The 9,682-nt window shown below is 43.3% G+C and overlaps 1 protein-coding gene across 5 annotated transcripts in view; it reads left to right on the top strand.

Annotated features, from left to right (window-relative positions):
* The window catches only part of SLC20A2 (solute carrier family 20 member 2), a 55,062-nt gene that overhangs the window by 36,862 nt on the left and 8,518 nt on the right, over nucleotides 1-9,682 (top strand). The gene's annotated exons all lie outside the window — the stretch shown is intronic.

The raw sequence follows: 9,682 nt of genomic DNA, 5'->3' as shown, positions 1-9,682 counted from the left end.
CAGCAGGACTTTACAGTATTCATAATTTTCATTGCCCTCCTTAGGCTTCTGGGCAAACTCTGGCCCACTCTTCAAGGAGAACACTTATTGCTCCTCGCTCTTGTCAGCCACGCAATTTAACTCATAACTTATCATGAAAACACTTAAAAACATGGTTCTTCATTCCCCATCCATCCAGCATCCTGGGAATTCAGAACAGGGCTTTCTGAAGAGCCTTTTGTACTTCCTTAGTATCTGCAGGGATCTGGCTCTGGGAAGGAGTCCAGAGTCCCCTCATCCTCTGGATCAGAGGGCAACGGTGCAGCTTTCTTTCCTCTCAGATGGTCTCTGTTGTTAAAGACCTCTGCTCTGAGCACACTGGCCAAGAGCAAAGACCCATGGGAGTCCAATGTCCAAGCTCTGCAACTGGCCAGCAGCGAGTGCTGAAGGGAACATAGAGATCAGAACAAAGACTGCTGATATTTCTTGTAATGTACCCTGGGAAATACCATTGCAGAAAGTTCACAGCCTACCTCAGTAGGTGCCCCAGGTCCTTTATTCCCTGCAGGTGGTGCTTATACATAGTCCTCAAGGACTCATGTGTTTATACAAGCATCACTTGCATGTTGTGTAGGAGGAAGGGGTAGTCACTTTTGTTAGAAGTGGTCTGTATGGATGCATTTAGTTCAGAAATCAGATTTGGTGTCAACAGAAGCTGGCCAGGATGAAATACAAAGTTTAGACTCTGTGCTGTATGTGCTGTTGCATCTTACAGCCTAATTCCCTTAGAATTTTACATTTGGACTGGCCTGTTACAGTGACAATTTCCTTTCCTGAAAATTCATGTGTTTTCAGTGTTTTTCAGATCCCTACTTCCATTGGTGATCCTATCAAATTTGCCAGGAAGTGTGTTTTTATTAAATGCTGTTTATTCCAAAATCTCTTCTTAAGCTGAATTTATATAATTGCAAAACTAAAGAACACGTCAGCTTCATTTTGTCAAGGCTGGTACAAAAGCAGGAAGATGGTCATGTGTGAGGGATTGGATAGGAACCCATCCTTGCAATTGTACTGAGTTCCAGCTAAACAATAAAATTAAAGACGCCTTCGTATGCCTAAAAGATTTGGTAGATAAAATTCTCTGGGAATGCAGATATTTATCCTGAGGATCATATAGCAGAGATGTTTAGCCAGTGTTCATCTAGTGGAGCAAAAGATGTCTTGGCTCCGCCACATGTTGCATGAAGATGTGCAGAGCTCTAAAGGCAGTGCGTTGTTCAAAAAATTATGCAGTAGAACCTAGTGAGTAGCACAGCTTTCTGTTCACATTTCTGTAAGAAAGTAAGCCCTGGCAGTCCATCTTCCACTGATGCCTGCTATCTTTTCATCTCCCTCCTTCATACACTTTCCTTCTGCTCATTTTAGGTGCTGCCGTCAAGCTGTTTCTCTAATTTTTTTCCTCAGCCTTGAATCCTGTCGTTAAAATCCTGCTTTCCCCTGCATTTGGTTTTAAGCTCCTCACTCATATATTTAGGATAGCACCTGCATTGTCCACATCTTTTGCTTTGGACTTTACGCCAACATTTTCTTTCTCTATCCTGGAACTTACTTTTGTGCCATGCTTTCTATTTATTTTCCATCAGGCTGTTTGTTGGTATTTCTTGAAGGGAAGGGGGCAGATAAGAGGAGCAAAGAGACAAAAATAAAAAGCCAGTATGAAACTTAAAAGCTGCAGGTGATTGCAAAGTAATGATTGATCTGTTTTAGAGCATATTTAAGCACGGGGCATGCAGTACAGACTTAACTGTGATGCAGCTCAGAAAAACTTCATGGATCAGAAGTGCCCCATATGGTTTGGACGGCACTTTAACAGACAAAAGATCATATGGAGATCTCTCTTGTTTCACTGTCCAGGATTTACCCATGGACCCGGAAGAGTTAAATCAGTATTTTGCCCTTGACTGCAGAACTAGTTCATAACTAACTCATGGGGTAGTTAGACCCCAGTTTCTTCTGAGATTAAACTTTTTAGCATCTTAATGAAATCAGCCATCTTTGCTGTAGGAGCTGATGTTTGCAGCCATCAGGGCTCATGTTCAGGCTGACATCAGCAAGGATCCTAGCTGTGTTTTGAAAGAAACAGGGAGTGATGGTAGCTCCTTATTTGGGTGACTGTTTTGTTCGGACCATCCCCTCCTGCCCCTGCTGCCAAGCTTATGTGCACTGAGTCAAGGGTGCTGGAGCCCTTCCAGGGCTGGGACCAGCTGAGCCAGGCCGAGAGCCTTGTGACACCACCATGCACATAGACTGAATGAAATCTAAAGTATTTAAAATCCCAACTGAATGTGTTGGGACAGAACTGCTGAAAAAAATGTTGTTGTTGAACTTAATTAGCGGCGCCAAGTGAGCAGGTCCCACTGGCTCAGCAGCCGAGCACAAAGGGAGTGCGTCAGGTCATTGCAAGGGCAACGGGAGAATAAAAAGGGCAGGATGGAAAAAAGACCTGGGCCTGGAGCGTGACACAAGGAGAACTGCCAGCTTCTAAATGCTTGTTCAGAGCCAGCTTTCCAGAGAGCCCGGGAGGCTGGGCTTTGTTGTCCAGCAGGGATTATATGCACCTATGGTTGAGTTGGACTGAGCTTATTTTTCTGTAGATATAGGCTGGGGGGGGGGGGCGTGTGTTGCTCTGGAGCTCAGTGCTGCAGCCACAGCAGCCTACCTGTATAACAACAAATAGCAGAAGAGTTGCTGAAGCTGTAGGGTCTATACTGTGTTTTAAAGTCTGAATTAACTGGTTCTCGAAAACAAAGGCAGTTGGGCAGGCTGTTTTGGACATGGCTAGAAAAGACTGCTAACCCCAAAAAGCTAATATGAAACTTAAAAATTGCAGGTGATTGCAAGGAAAATGATTGGTCTGTTTGAGAGCATACTTAAGCATGGGACATACAGTACAGACTGAACTGTGATGCAGCTCAGAAAAACTTCATGGATCAGAAGTGCCCCATATGGTTTGGACAGCACTTTAACGGACAAAAGATCATATGAAGATCTCTCTTGTTTGACTGTCCAGGATTTACCCATGGACCTGGAAGAGTTAAACCAGTATTTTGCCCTTGACTGCAGAACTAGTTCATAACTAACTCATGGGGTAGTTAGACCCCAGTTTCTTCTGAGATGATGCTTTTTGGCATCCTAATGAAATCAGCCATCTTTGCTGTAGGAGCTGATGTTTGCAGCCATCAGGGCTCATGTTCAGGCTGACATCAGCAAGGATCCTAGCTGGGGGAGCTGTGTGTTAAAAGAAGCAGGGAGTCGTGTTTTCTCTGGTGCCCAGCACAGCAGTGTCCACAGCTGCTTTGCTACTGGGCTGGGAATGAGAAAGCTATGAGCAAACAGTGTGTTGGCCCCAAAGTCCTATCCTAGCAAATGGGAAGATGCTTTTATTTACTCAAGCAATCTCTGGAGCTTGTTATTCCTTGAATTCTTGCAAGCAAAGCAGGATGACCCACAGAGTGATGCTGTAGGTCAGTGTGAGTTTTGCTGATTAAGATACGCTGGTTTTGCTGTGAGGAAAGCCTGAGCCTTGTACTCCTACACACCTGTCTGTGCATGTGTTTAGTCATTTCTCATACAGATTCCTTCTCCTATAAATGTCCCTTACTACCCTCCTCCTCTGCATCAGGCCATCACTCCTGCTGTCACAGGAGAAACCCTGGGGGTGTCAGAATGAGCTGCGTGCCCTGGCTTGTGTGAGCAGGCAGCTACCTGGGCCCATGGATTCAGGCCATGGAGGAAGGTTGATTTAGTACCGTGACAGTGGCAGGAGGCGTGATGCTCCAGCTGGGCAGGGTGACCACAGACCGTGCCACCACCCCAGTCTGTGCATGCCAAGGGGCAAGCAGTGCTGGGGTTTGGCTGGTACAGGCTGTAGGGAGGAGAAACCTGCCTGCAGACATTTCACAGGGATCTCAGTTTTCCTGAGTTCCTGCTGCATAAATTATTTGAATGTGTCTGCTCTAATTAAATTTCCTGTGGAGGACTTCAGGACTCCCCTTGCGTATTCATGCTTAGATATTAGGAAAAAGGGGTCATTGGAGTTAGAGTCTGCAGGTAATGCCATATAGATTTATAGTTTGAGAAAGAATGCCTTTCATTATCTAAACTATATAGGCTACATTGCTGACAACAGGATTTAAAACAATTTCAGAACTATAGTAAAAATATTTAATATTTTTTATCTATTCCTACACATTCTTTCAGTGGTTTTAGGGAAGCTGACTGCTACCAGATAGGGAATTCATTTTTAAGCAAAGCAGTTAGAGAAACTAGGAAATGTGTGCTTGCCCAAAATACATGGAGAAGAGCCTTCTCCTCTCACCTTCATACAGATTTCACTGGAGTTTTAGATCAGAGCACAGAAACATCAGTAAGATTCACCTTTTTCCCCTCTTAATAAAGTAAATGCAATGGGATTAAAGGAGGGAAGGGCCAGAACATTGCCAGTATCTTACTGCACATGGAGAGCTTAGTGGGACTCAGCCTCTTGGCTAAATAAGGAGTCTAAAGGAGCTGTAGTAAGGCTGGATTACAGAACAGGTATTTCCTATTTCCTCCCTGAGAGCTGCACTCAAGATCACTTAGAATATTTAGGAGACTAATCTGTGTGTTACGATTAGTGAGGGAAGCCTGATTTGTGATTTCTTCCCTTTTTAATAATAGTCCATCCTGTAAGTCCAGCCTGTGTCCCAAGTAGCTATGAATCTTCACTTGTGTCCTTAATTGTGCAGGTGCATGGCATTTTTGTTGTGCCATGCAGACAAGTCAGAGAAGAGCGGCAAGAAACGGGGTCTCCAGTGGGCATGGGAATCCCTCCCAATCCCTCTGTGATCAGGGCCCATGTCTGGGCTTGCCAGGGGAAAAGCTGATGCTGGTGGGCATGGGGGAGGATGGACCCAACCCTCCAGGATCCAGGGAGGTGGGGTTTCAGGGCCAGTATTCACAAGACACAAAGATGAGCTGCAGGAATAAAAGCATGTCCACCCTGACTCACTAATGCACCCAAAGCTTGCACTTCACAGGGCACAGCTCTGACACACTTTTATTGTGCTATGGTAGATGCACTATTTCAAGGCTGTCCAGTTATTTGAACTAGGATAAAACTCTCCTGATAATCTGACATCCCTGGAGATCAGGACATGTTTTTTTCCTGTTGATTCATACAGGAGTATCTTTCTTTCACTCTTACTCAGCTGGGTGATGTCTCAGGGCGTAACTGCAGCCTATTCAGAAATATCATTCCACTGATTTTCCCAGTGGAAGGTTTTTTTGTGAAATCCTGGTTGGGGAGATAGTCAAATGGCTGGACATTTTATAATTGTAACATTGGATGCCTAATACAGATTTCTCAGATAGCTCTTTTGCTCGTCATTCAGCTTTAATTGGTGATAAAGTACATCTCTAGGTTCTTTCACTCAATTAGAAAAAGTGGCTAAAAAGCAATCTCCTTTTTCAGGCAGCAGAGAATCTAAGCATGGTCACCAAGGAGTCTATACGTTATTCACAAATCGTATTCAATGTGTAGCTTTCAAATACAGTTAGATTTTCTTTTTGAGCAAGTCACTACTCCCCTCAAACAACAGCGAGGAAATAGCAATGTTGCTACTTCATAAAATGTTACGACAAGTTTGACAGGGTTTGGCGATAGAGCATTCAGCTGATGGCTGAATTACTGGAAAAAGCCCCTTATTTTTTACTAAAAAAAAGTGTGAGTCCTCATTCCTCCAGAGAAGGTCTTGGACTTGTGACCCAAAGGTACCTACAAATTTCTGCTTGTGTGTGTGTGTGTCTGCATGGGAAACTGTCATTTCTAAGCCTGTCTCATGATAGCTGAATGTGGGGTGGTTATTTTTGTTGGTAATACTATCTGTCTCACAGGGGAGAGGAGAAGCCAGCTCTATTTATAGTTCAGATTCACTGTCAAATGCTATCTTTCACAACAGTTTTATAAATGGTGTGTGACAGATTCTAAACTGGCACAAGTGAGCAGAAAAAGAGAAGCCGTGCCAATTCACATTAGTCGAGAGCGACATCATCATGAGGGTCAGGCAGCGCTTCAGAAACACAGAGCAGCCCTTCACTGAGCCACCATGAAGCACATCTGGCAGTGCAAATATTGCTGTGGGTGGCATTAAATCCTGCACTGCACCTCCAGGGAAGGCAAACAGCCCCTGCGCAGTGCCCCGGCTGCAAAGTCCTCTGCCCTGTGAGTAATTGGGCTGGCAGAGGTGGGGGAAAGTACTGGATGTGGAGAATACACTTTGCAGCAGGCAGACTCAGGAGATGGGCTTCTTATGCCATAACATTTCATAAATTCATCCTAAAATTGTCTTGTATTGGCCACCTCCTCATGCTCAGTGGAAAAGTGTGTATTAAGTGTGCAAAATTAAAGTAATACCATGACAGGAGCATCTTATGTTGTCTTTTAAACCCAATAGCTAAATAATGCAACAAATCCTCTAAAGCACTTCAGTTTCATAGGAACCTGAGGGCAGTTTTACATATAGATAGATGTGGATGGGGGTTCAGAGCCTGTGTGACCGTATCAGGCTTTTTTCTTCTCTGAACTACCACGAATAAGACTTGGAGCTCCAGCACAAAGCAGAGTTAGTTAAGGTAAGTAGAAACCTGTGTGGGAGAGTAAGAGAAAATAACTTCTTGAAAATAGACTTGTGAAATGAGTCTTAGCCAAATGCATGGAAGATTGGAGGCCTGCTTTCCTGATAGTCATGTCTTGAATCAAATGAGCTAGAACCAGTGGGAAATACTGTGAAAGCCACAACCCAGTCTAGCCAGCGTCCTTGTGGTTCATCTGGTTAGTCACTCAGCTGTAGGAGACATCTGTTAAGCAAACTCCCTTATGTAACGATGCCTTTTTTGTTGGTGGGGGTTTTTTTGTGTGTTGTTTCTCTCTTACCCTCTCTTACTGTTCTGTTGGGAGCAGTTGTCCTCTACCTCTGTGCAGAATCAAGGTTGTAGTCTTTGCAGTGCCTGTGTCAGACCCATTTGCTGTGAGCTTTTGGCAGTTTCGTGGTGGGACAGGCCTAGTGGCTTCTTCTAGAGCTGTTTTCCATTGGCATAGGGAGCATTGACACCACAAGCCCCTTGGACTGCACCTCCTGAACAAATCTAGAAGCTGAAGGAGCCCCTTGGAGAGCTGTGATGGTGCTAGACTCAAAACGTTGTTGCTGTATGTAGCCACTTGGAGATACTCAGGCTGGGAGCTGCCACTGTCCCTACGAGCTGAATATTTAAGTCACATTGAACATGATTTGCGGGGAGAGGAGAAATGTCCCTCTGGTATAGATAACCTGTATGTAGATATTCACAAAGGAAAATAAGGGTAGTTACCTTTTTGCCTTTCGAAGCCTGTATGGATCCAGTGCTCTTCTGCTTTCTGTTCTTACAGAGAAGGTATCAGAAGTGCTGCCTCTGTGGGCATCAGCGTTCTCTCTTCTGGTCTGTTGGACAGAATCAGGCACTCAGATTCTCTGAGGCTGAGCATCAGTCAGCAGAGTTTTGCCTTGTCTTCCGTTGCCACAAATAAGAACCCTTTATTCAAGGATTAAGCTGATTCACAGAGGTGTAGCATTTGCAAATAATTAAAACTGGATTTTGATATGGAAGACCAGAGTTTGCTGCTGCAGTTTTTGAAGCCTTTTCTGCCTTTTTATTTATGCTGGGACTGACAAATATGTATCTATAATCTCTTTGGAACAGTCAGGAATCAGTGCCTGAGCTCACTCCAAATGCGCCTGTTATTTTCAACAGGGAGGTTTTTTCCATGTCATACAACACTGTAAAAAGAGGTGATCAGTTTTCCCTTTATTCATGTGATCAATGTATTATTTGCCTTTATCCATCCTTCAGCATCCATCAGTTAATTTGTGTACCTTCATACATTGAATTACCTTTCTTTTTCTGTGCCCAAGAAGACATTTAAATGTGCAAGTAATTTAATCCACACCTGAAAACACCAGAAAAGAAGTTTCAGATCAATTTCAGAATATTAGAAATGCTCCCATCAAGAATCTCTTTGTCCATGGAAGTAAAATGATTCTTGCATTTCGGCCCTAAGGACTTTTCACATACTGTCCTTCCAAAATTCAACAAATCAAGTTCTTACTTGGGCACAGTATCAGACCAGAATTTTAAAGTGTTTTAGCTAGTGGCAATCAATCTTTATTTAAAGAGTCTTTAGTTCTTCATTGAAGACTACCCAGCATCTTCAAACCCACTGGATTTTATTATTCATGTTAGCTCACTAATTTGTGTTCTGTATCTTTCTCAAAATCCATAAGAATTATTAATTCATTTTTATATCAAAGAGCATTTTAAAAAATTTTCATTTCCCTCACAGCTTGAATGTTGCTCTGTGTGTTTACAACAAAAAAGTTTTTCTTTATTACTTTGCTTCAGGATCGTTTCTCAGGGTTCAGAGCTCGATTTCTCAAGGGCCAGATGAAAGCAGGAGGGTCTTGTGGTGCTGAGATGTGCCAAGCTTTGCACTGCTGGTGACCCTTGTCTCTTGGCAATCACCCCTCAGCCCCTGGCACCTCAAATCTGGTAAAGATGGGATTCAATGAATAACTGGCAGATACAGTGGCCTGGTTTGCACAACATTTGACATTAAAACTGGCCCTTACTCCATCTGTGTGCTTTGGAGTGGAACCAGGAACTAAATTTAGCAGGTCTTGGCTCCAGGGCTAGCATGACTGTCAGTCCTGCCTGTGGTGCTCGCTGTGACCTGCTTTCCTATCAGTTTACAAAGAGGGGGGCTTCCCTGATAGTTTTCAGATTTTTTGAATGACATTGGTCAGGTTTGTTCTACTCTTCTCATGATTATTTAGACATAAATATGGCACTGCTTCACTGGGTATGCTTTTTGGGTGATGAATAAATGCTGCTCAGCAAGGCAAGCACTTACTTGGTTTAGTAAAAGAGCTGAAAACAAAAGGGATGTTGACATTCTTATCTGCTTTTTAGTATTTAAGCCTCTAAAGCAACTGGATACCAGCTTTCAAGTTTTTCTTCTAGCTAGAAGTTTCTGTCTAGAAACTTGATGCTTTTTTAGAATAAACAGAGTCAGAAGTCTGACTCCAGTCACTAATATCAGATGACCTGCATTAAGAGTGGGGACTTCAGTGTTGCTGACTTCCAATGTTTTTTCAGATAGCAGCAGTAGGGTAGCAAAAAGGGCTTACGCCAGCTCTGTGTTACCAAGGGGTCCTCTCTGACCCAGTCCAACTCACTCTACAACAGTTTGAAGATGACTAAGTCACCTTCCCAGCTGCACTCAGATCCTATCCCAAACATTATAGGCTGTCAAACTAGATTATATTTCTATTTCCTTGTCTGCAATGGTAAGTTTGTTCATTATTTTTCCCTCTTTGACAAAAAGAGCTAATTTGATACTTGAATTTTAAAGACGCACAGGTCTTGAATAGGTAAATTCTGAGACAGTTTCAGTGCAGTACTGAAAATACTGATTTTTGTCACAGAACAGACATAATGAGGTACTACCAACTCTGACATTTCAGTAAACGATTTGTAAAAGCGAAATTCCTTTCAGGACTTGCTCTAGTTATCAGTGGTGAAGTGACAACCGAAAAAGCAGTATGATAAGAGTCACGTGCTGCACTCTTTC

The sequence above is a fragment of the Corvus brachyrhynchos genome, unplaced genomic scaffold (assembly GCF_000691975.1).
Source record: "Corvus brachyrhynchos isolate BGI_N302 unplaced genomic scaffold, ASM69197v1 scaffold175, whole genome shotgun sequence".
NCBI classification, from domain to species: Eukaryota; Metazoa; Chordata; class Aves; order Passeriformes; family Corvidae; genus Corvus; species Corvus brachyrhynchos.
This window is presented reverse-complemented; position numbering and strand designations above follow the sequence as displayed.